Raw genomic sequence first — 8676 nt, 5'->3', positions numbered from 1 at the left:
TGGCATTTGTAACAAGTGTTTCAATACTAACACCGTTACTAGAATGGATAAAATCAGGTAAGTATGGACCAGATCAGAAGACAACAGATTCGACTCGAGAGGGAGAGGCGGCTTGCACATCAAGAATGAAGCACACGGAAGCAGGATCTGTATTTCAAAGGTAAGAGAATGATTTTTTTTTTTTTATTTAAATTTTCCTTTTTGGTTCTCTGTACCCTTTGTTTTTATTACAAAGTAGAAAGCATTAAACAACAACAGTACACATATATACAAAATGGGAAAAGGAAAAAAATACAAGTTGGTCCCAAGACCTTTTACATTGTATCTGTATTTATATTTTCTCTGGTTCCACTAATTTTTGACTATTTTCCCATTTTTATACCTTAACCATACTTTTAGTATTTCTTTGATGTGTTTTGGTTAATCCCTATTATTAGTTATTTGGTTCTAGTATAATTTGTCACTAATTAGACTTTAGGACTTTTATTTTGGAACCAGGACTTTTATTTTGAAACCAATAGTTTTATTTTGAAACCAAAAACCCTTATGTAGTACTATTGAAAGTACCTATGCAAAGGAAACTTATCACACTATAACACCAAACCACTTTTCTAAAACACTAACTGCAAATCAGTTTAGTCTGTGTGGTTGTTGGACCACTTGTTGCTTGAGTTCCAGTTTGTAGAATTCAAACACTTGTCCGACGACCATTGCAGAAGGCACAATTGAACTCTTTCCTTCTCTTTAAAATTGCAGGTCGATCACATGGGTGGCTCGCCAGTCCGCGCGCCGCTGTAGCTCTCCAGGGAAGGCAAGCAGGGGCGGACGAATCCAGGATCCAGCACAGCAGTTCAAATCCAACAAAAAAAAAAAACACACCAAAAAAAAAAACCGGCCTTGTAACACAAAGCCAAAAGACTCATCAGTAGTCTGTACATTCAGATTATTAAGACATAGTATACACGGTGAACATCTAAATTGTATAACACTTGTAACCTTCCATTCACTCTGTTAAATAAACATATCAATTGTCAATCTGTTCTCATTCTGTCAGCATATCTAGATTCTGATTAACTGGAAGCTAGTTAGTTATGTTAGCTTTCTAATAAAAGGTACCACGACATACACTCGTTTTAAGTAACGTTAAACAAAGAGTACGCCGATGTGGCTTCGATATTCGATTACACAGGAGATACACTTTCAAAACACAACCGGAGAATTTTCAAATGCCCTTCTTCTAGCTAACGTTACATCACATTGTCCCCGCATCAATATATTTCCAGCTTGCTATGTGACAAACTGCCTGGTTCGTCTACCACCACAGTCACAAAGCAGGAAACAGCCCTGCTGTTAGCCCGGCCTACCCCACACATCAATTATACACATTTGCCTGCTTAGCCGCGAGTTGCTATAGCTACCCAACGTAGCTAGCTGCTACTACCAGAGCTTTAAATCACATGAAGCTAGCTACTTAGCAACCTTCATTTTCGGATCTTTTTGTATTACGACTACATTTAACGTTATCGTTTCTGAACACACCAAAGCTAACTGATACTACGGCAGTGAGATAGGTTAAATTGTCTTAGAATGGGGACTCACCAAGGGAAATATGTTCAAAGTTGTTCAAAGTTCGGTTTTCAACGATCTTAATGGCGAATGCAGAAAATTTTCTTTCACGCGGTTGTCGCCCAGGGCGATAGAAGAACGTTGCAAATCTTCGTCATTTCTTTATAAATCTGTTTCTTTTCCAGTTACTGTCACTCCTCAATAAAATATCTGCAATTGTATCCTAAATTCACTTGTAATTCACTTCAAATTAGCTTAATCTGTTCAGAGAAATTTTCGCATGTCTGTTGTCGCTCAAGCCATCTGACCAGAGGAAGTTAGGGCGGGCTTGTCATCTGACTGACCAATCAACAAATTTACAACAAGTATCGTTATCCGAATTGGTTGTCTAATCCTTCTATCAACTTATCTTTCTGCACATAAAGAAAATGTATTTTTCCTTATTAAAAATTTTTTTCTTTGGTCTCTACTTTGAATGATAATTTACTTATTTACTTGCTACTAGTTATTTACAAATTTTCTTTGTTTCACTATCTATTCAATTTGTGTCTTGGAACCCTGGGTTACACATTGTTTCGACAACCTTATGCAACGTCACAACATTTACTTCCGTCCAGAATTGCATTATCTTGTATTGATGATGGGAGAATCGAACCACTCTTTAAAGTCTTCACCAGCACATCCCAAAGACTTTCAATGGGGTTAAGGTCAGGACTCTGTGGTGGCCAATTCATATGTGAAAATGATTCCTCATGCTCCCAGAACCACTCTTTCACAATTTGACCCCGATGAATCTTGGCATTGTCGTCCTGGAATATGCCCGTGCCATCAGGGAAGAAAAAATCAATTGATGGGATAACCTGGTCATTCAGTACTCATCTGCCGCATAATGTTGCTGAGCTTAGGCCTGACCAATTGAAGCAACCCCAGATCATAACACTGACTCCAGAGGCTTGTACAGTGGGCACTGTCCAAAAAAATCCAAATGGCGACGTTTTTTTTTTTTTGGCCAGGCAGTGTATATATTCTCAACAAAGGGAATTCAGTACATATGCAAGCTTCTTGAACACTACACATCCATATACAGTGTAGGCCCTTAATTATGGGACAATTGTCCCATAATTCTCGAGTTTATGAATAGACTTGGGTGTGATTGTATCAGGCAATATTTTAAATATCCTTCATCAAGTGTAAGGTTAAGGTAAGCTCTTGAATGAGCAGTCATCACAAGAAATAAACTGTAGGACAATTAGTGAGACTGCAGATGTATTTGTTAGTAGTGGTGAGGTAAATTAGGTATATGAATGAAAAACATTTACACTATTAGAAATTTTTTTGCCCCTGGCTTTGTTGATGACAACGGTATTACTTTTTGATATTATGACTGTTTATGTTCTTTATCCATCCATTATATGTGTCCATATCAGTATTTTTTTTTCAGGTGAGAAATGTGCAGCTTGAGTACAGCCCATGCTGTATTGCTTGTGTTGAGCAATTAACTGACATTTTGGTGTTTTTATTTTTTTATTTTTTGTTGTTTAAATAATTATTACATCAGTTCAGTTCGATTATTTGAATTGTCTTAATTCAGTGGATAAATGGTGTTTTTCTCCAAGCTTGGTGCGGTCACTTTTTAAGTTGTAGTTTAAAAAGGCAGCTATACTCAATGCAGTTTGCACAGAAATAAGCATCGCAATAACTTAAATGCATACATGCAAGTGATATGACAGTTCAGACACACAGAACCTTGTACTCACAGAACACGAACGATAGAGCTGGACAGAAGAGGTATATGTAGGCCGACTGTGCGACTGTATCCAACACCACATATATATTCCCTAACAGCACTTCTAACAAACTGATAGTTTTTACTCAGCAGAATGTTATATCTGCCTTGAAAATAGTCTAATGATTTTGTCAACACTTGCTAACTTGTCTCGTGAGGAAAGCTGAAACCAGTAGGCTGGTAAAGTTCACCTGCCAAATAGAAAATCTTTTTACTTCCAGAGCCAATAGTGTATGGAAAGGGAGATATATTATCAAGACAACAAATTAAAATAAAATGTAATTTACAATGCCTGAAATCTAAACTGAAAACCGTGATTATTTCCAAAACTAAGAATCGAAACAAATTCAAAATAACACTAATCGCTCAGCACTATGTACTGCTAAAGGGTCATTTCTGCCAAAACGTCCACTTTTACGGGAACACACACAGCTTGATTAACAAACCCCATGAATTTTCAGAGGCAGTGTTATTTATGAAAATGTGAAAATCAACACTGGGGTCATGTTGTTCCATGGCTGTGTGCTCCCTGTGACCTGGAACAAACTTACTGTCAGAAATCCAAGTGAATTGGTTTCCTAAAGAATAGGCTTGTCATGGGCATGTTGCTTGTTATGGTTCCTCCAGGCGGCCACTATAGGCTGCCGCTGCCACTTTTCCTTCCTCTCTACTTTAATTCCAATTTTTGAATTTGTGGCGACTGTTCAGTTTGTACATGTTGTCTAATTACGTTAATTGTTTGCATGAATAAAAATCTGAAAACTGTTACATTTATGGAAATATGAACGGCTATGCTGATCATGTTTTGGAAAAAAAGTTTTTTGCAGACGATAAAAAACAGACACAATTACCTTTACCGCAATGGTCACCAGGCGTGACCCCCCCCCCCCCCCCCCCCCCCACCCCGTGTCCTTAGTGACTCAACTAGGTCTTTGTGTAACTGCATTATTATTGATGTCATTGTAAAAGCATGACTTTGCTTTACTATCTCAACAACAGCAGTGTCAGTGATTATCATTGTAATCACTGACACTGCTGTTGTTGAGATAGTAAAGCAAAGTCATGCTTTTACAATGACATCAACAATCATGGGAAAAATAAAACATTTCTGGTCTTGGCCACATCCATTTCAATCAGTTTGCCAGCCCTTTGTGGTTCTCCTACTGTTTATTTTGTTCCCTAGTTCTTGCAGTTTCCTCCTGGTTGTTGTTCAGTTTTTTTAATGAGTATTTAATGTTTTATACTTCCTGGGTTTGACATGTTTCTTTGCATTTGGGTCCACTTTGCTACTGCTTGTGACAGTTACTATTTGACATGGCTGTAAGGCCTACTTCCCTCTAAAATGCCAAACTTCTCTTTAAAGTGATCATTGGCCTCAACCTGTTTTCATTCATTTTCTTTGATTAACCAGGGTGCCAACAAACAGAATAATTACGTTGTATGTAAACACACACAGGATTTTTTCCTGCCGCCTATATGAGAAATTACGCAAAAAAAAGAAAGACCCATAAAACAATTAGAAATGCTCCATGGACTTATTGGTACAATATGGTCGTGAATGATACTGTATTCAAAGTTTTTAAAGTTTTGACTACTTTCAAGTTGCATACATTTAGACATGCTAAATAGCTAAGAGACAGATTTATTTCAGCTTTTATGTACTATATCAGATTTTCAGTGGGTCAAAAGTTCACATACACTTTGTTAGTATTTGGTGGCATTGCCTTTTAAAGAGACAGTCAACTTGGTGTATGTAAACTTTTGACCCACTGGAATTCTGATATAGTGAATTAAAGCTGAAATAAATCTGTCTTTAATTGATTGTTTTAAAATTACCTCGGGTGTGAACGAAGTAGATTCCCTAATTGACTTGCCAAAAGACATGTATGGTAACATGAAATGTGCAGAGTTGTGAAAAACTGAGTTTGAATATGTTTAGCCTAGGTGTATGTAAACTTTTGGCCTCAACTGTATGTTTTGATTTCCAAAAATATTTGCCTATATTTGAAACTTTATTTGACTGTTTGTTTACCAAAGTGTTATAAAAGCCTCTTATGGCTATATAACATATAGTTCAATATTTGTTAAACACAGCTTTAAAATACAAATTACCTGTTGTTAAACTTCATTATTATTGATGTCATTGTAAAATCATGACTTTAATGCTTTACTATCTCAACAACAGCAGTGTCAGTGATTATAATGATAAAAATCAGGGATTTTTTGGCATTTTGCACAGCAAAAAAAAAAAACTTCAGACACTTAGCCACATCCACTTTCTTTCAGTTTTTTTTTTTAAAATCCGAATACAAATAATAGCAAATAGTTTTTTGGTTCAACAAATACAGATACAAATACAAATAGTGGCATCTCCCTCCACCCCTAGTAAGACACACTTATTGCACATTTATTATGCATGCATTTAGTTATGTGTCTAAAAACAGAACGTTTGTAATATATTTAATTCAGGCATTTCAATATTAGAGTTATATATGATTTAATTAAGTTGATTAAACATGCTTTCATTCTTGTGCCCTATTGAGGGTGTCTACTGTTAGCCTGTTACTGTCATGCACGCATACAGAAAAAAGAAACAACGAAGCCAGGTCTTGCAAGTGAGAATAGATGAAGCTACCATGTGTCTGCATCTATAATACCCTTAGCTGGCTCTGGTGGAACCAATGCAATTTTTAATTAAAGCCGCAAGCGGCGTTGGGAGGGGTCCAAGCATTGGCACCATCGCGCCCCCTATGGAGCGATTTTAATATGGCTTTGTCTTCATGATCATATACCTTCACCCAACAAATCTACTGAATATCATGATGAACAATGGATTGGAATATGTGTCTAACGTAATTAAATATTGATGACTTATGTCCAAATTTGTGCTAAGACATGCTGTCTGATGACTTAGTTGTGTCACCATGGATGTGTCCTGGCCGCTTCCCGTAAAGGCCTTTACTATGACACTAGTGTTGTCACGATACCAAAATTTTGACTTTGATACTAATGCCAGGTTTAGTATCACGATACTCAATACTGAAATTATACTTGAAACTTAAACCATGCTGATTCGATACTCGGTACCTAACGATACTGAAATGACCTTGATAGATCAGAAACGTAATGTCCACAAGGGTTGACCTCATTTTCGAATTCATGGTTTATTAACAACCGTTAAGTTGAAGCCTCTTCAACATATTAATATGCATAGGCCTATAGTGTTACAACACTGAACAATAGAGAAATATGTGAAATATATTAAAAAAATTAAACAGTTGTAAGCAAAATAATCTTTAAAACAGGTCTTTCACCTTTAAATAGATTTAAAAACAGCATATTTTAATAACAATACAGCATCTATCTATAATAAAATATTTCCAAATTGGAACACCTATTGCTACTGAAGTGAACTGAGTGAAAGCTTGCGCTGTAACAAGGAGCTGAGTGCACAAGCGCAAGTCACCTCACTTGGCAACCTTAGTTGCTACTGCCTTCTAGCGAAGATTCTGACAAATTACACTTTTCATCCTCTCAATCAGTAATGCGGGAGACAATTTTCCCTGGCTTTTACATTTGACTCAAAACTACCGAACGTCGGAATATTCTAATACCGAACCGTTTCTTTTTTTTTTTGAAGTACCGAGAAAGTGCTGAAGTTTTGGCATACCGTGCAACACTACGTCAGACACATATTCCAATCCATAGCTCAGCTTAGCAGAGAATGCACATTTCAGAGCGCCTCAGAGACAGATAGAATAATAACACAGCCAAAATGCACATTTCAAATAATAAATACGACATTGAGAAAAAACGGAAATAAAAGACGTAATATCAACTCGCGATCTGCGTGCTGCGCGCAAAGTAGCCTACCGTTTTATTTATTTAGACATCGGTAGATAAAAAAAATTTTGGTTACGCTGACCTATAAAATGCTATTCCAAAAGCAAAATCAGACATGTTATACATCGTTAGAAAGCTTATACTCTCACCTACAGAATAATTGAGTTGTCAATCAAGCCAAATTGCACTAAAAAGGGCGACAACGCCGTAAGCAACAAGTGTGGTATTATGCACAGCTATTTACGAAGATAGCCGACCCAGGCGTGACAGAAAATCCTTTTGTGAAAAATACGCGCATCTAAGACAATATATGACCACTCATTCGCAAAAGGGACATCTCTACGCGTAAACCCGATGGTAAGATTGTATATTTATTCAATGTTTAGTCACAGATATTGACTGTAGAATGACATGGTATTTTATTTTTTTTTAATTGTTGCGTTTATTTTGTTATTCAGTGAGAAGCGTTGTCACTGTTGTATTGGCATATTTTAGGGCTAATGTCGGGTTTATCTTGTTGCTACGAAATATTACATTTCATTACATGACAGGCATTTGGCTGACGCTCTTATCCAGAGCGACGTACAACAAAGCGTATAACCATAACCAGGAACAAGTGTGTCGAAAACCCTAGAGGGCAGTAGCCTACCGTTCCAAGTGGAGGGAACAACCGCATAGTTCAACTTGGACCCTGTAGGTTAAACTGATTAACACTAACACAAACAAGAACAGCAACAACGCAGTCTATGCAAAAGTACAAGCAATAGAAAAGACGAGTTAAGTCACCTACGAAACAGCTAACTAGTTACAACCCAAAGCTTACATTACATTACATTACATTACAGGCATTTAGCAGACGCTCTTATCCAGAGCGACTTACACAACTTTTTACATAGCACTTTACATTGTATCCATTTATACAGCTGGATATATACTGAAGCAATGCAGGTTAAGTACCTTGCTCAAGGGTACAACGGCAGTGTCCTTACCCGGGAATCGAACCTACGACCTTTCGGTTACGAGCGCAGTTCCTTACCCACTGTGCCACACTCCGTTACAGTCAATGTAGAGATTAAATTGAGAGTACGATTTCTCTCAGCATAATGACGGATTCAAAGACTAAACGAACTCACCCGATATTGTCTTCAAATGGATCCATGCCAAAGAAAAGTAATGCTTCATCCTCTCAAAGCTTTACCGTACCGTATTATTTATTTAGACATTGGCAGAGTACGGCAGAAATAGCGTCTTTTGTTTATATTCGATATTAGTAATTGTAGCGAGAAACTGCAGCTGTAGACACAAGACAGTCTGTTATGCTATGGTAGCAATGGAACGAAGCGGACTATATATGTATTACCGTCATTGTTTTATTATACCAGCGTGTTTTCGCGCGTTTGCACAGAAACTCAAAACCTACCAATAAAATGGTTTAGCTTCTTCTCACCATAATGACAGATTTAAAGACTTAACGAACTCAC

The 8676-nt window shown here is 37.1% G+C and overlaps 1 long non-coding RNA gene across 1 annotated transcript; it reads right to left on the bottom strand.

The window, feature by feature from the left end:
• Nucleotides 1-336: 336 nt before the first annotated feature.
• Nucleotides 337-1865, bottom strand: LOC118230431. Its single transcript, XR_004765846.1, has 2 exons — nucleotides 1600-1865; nucleotides 337-896 (listed from the first exon to the last, which is right to left on the bottom strand). It is a non-coding gene; the product is annotated as an uncharacterized LOC118230431 (long non-coding RNA).
• Nucleotides 1866-8676: the final 6811 nt, after the last annotated feature.

The sequence above is a fragment of the Anguilla anguilla genome, chromosome 6 (assembly GCF_013347855.1).
Source record: "Anguilla anguilla isolate fAngAng1 chromosome 6, fAngAng1.pri, whole genome shotgun sequence".
NCBI classification, from domain to species: domain Eukaryota; kingdom Metazoa; phylum Chordata; class Actinopteri; order Anguilliformes; family Anguillidae; genus Anguilla; species Anguilla anguilla.
This window is presented reverse-complemented; position numbering and strand designations above follow the sequence as displayed.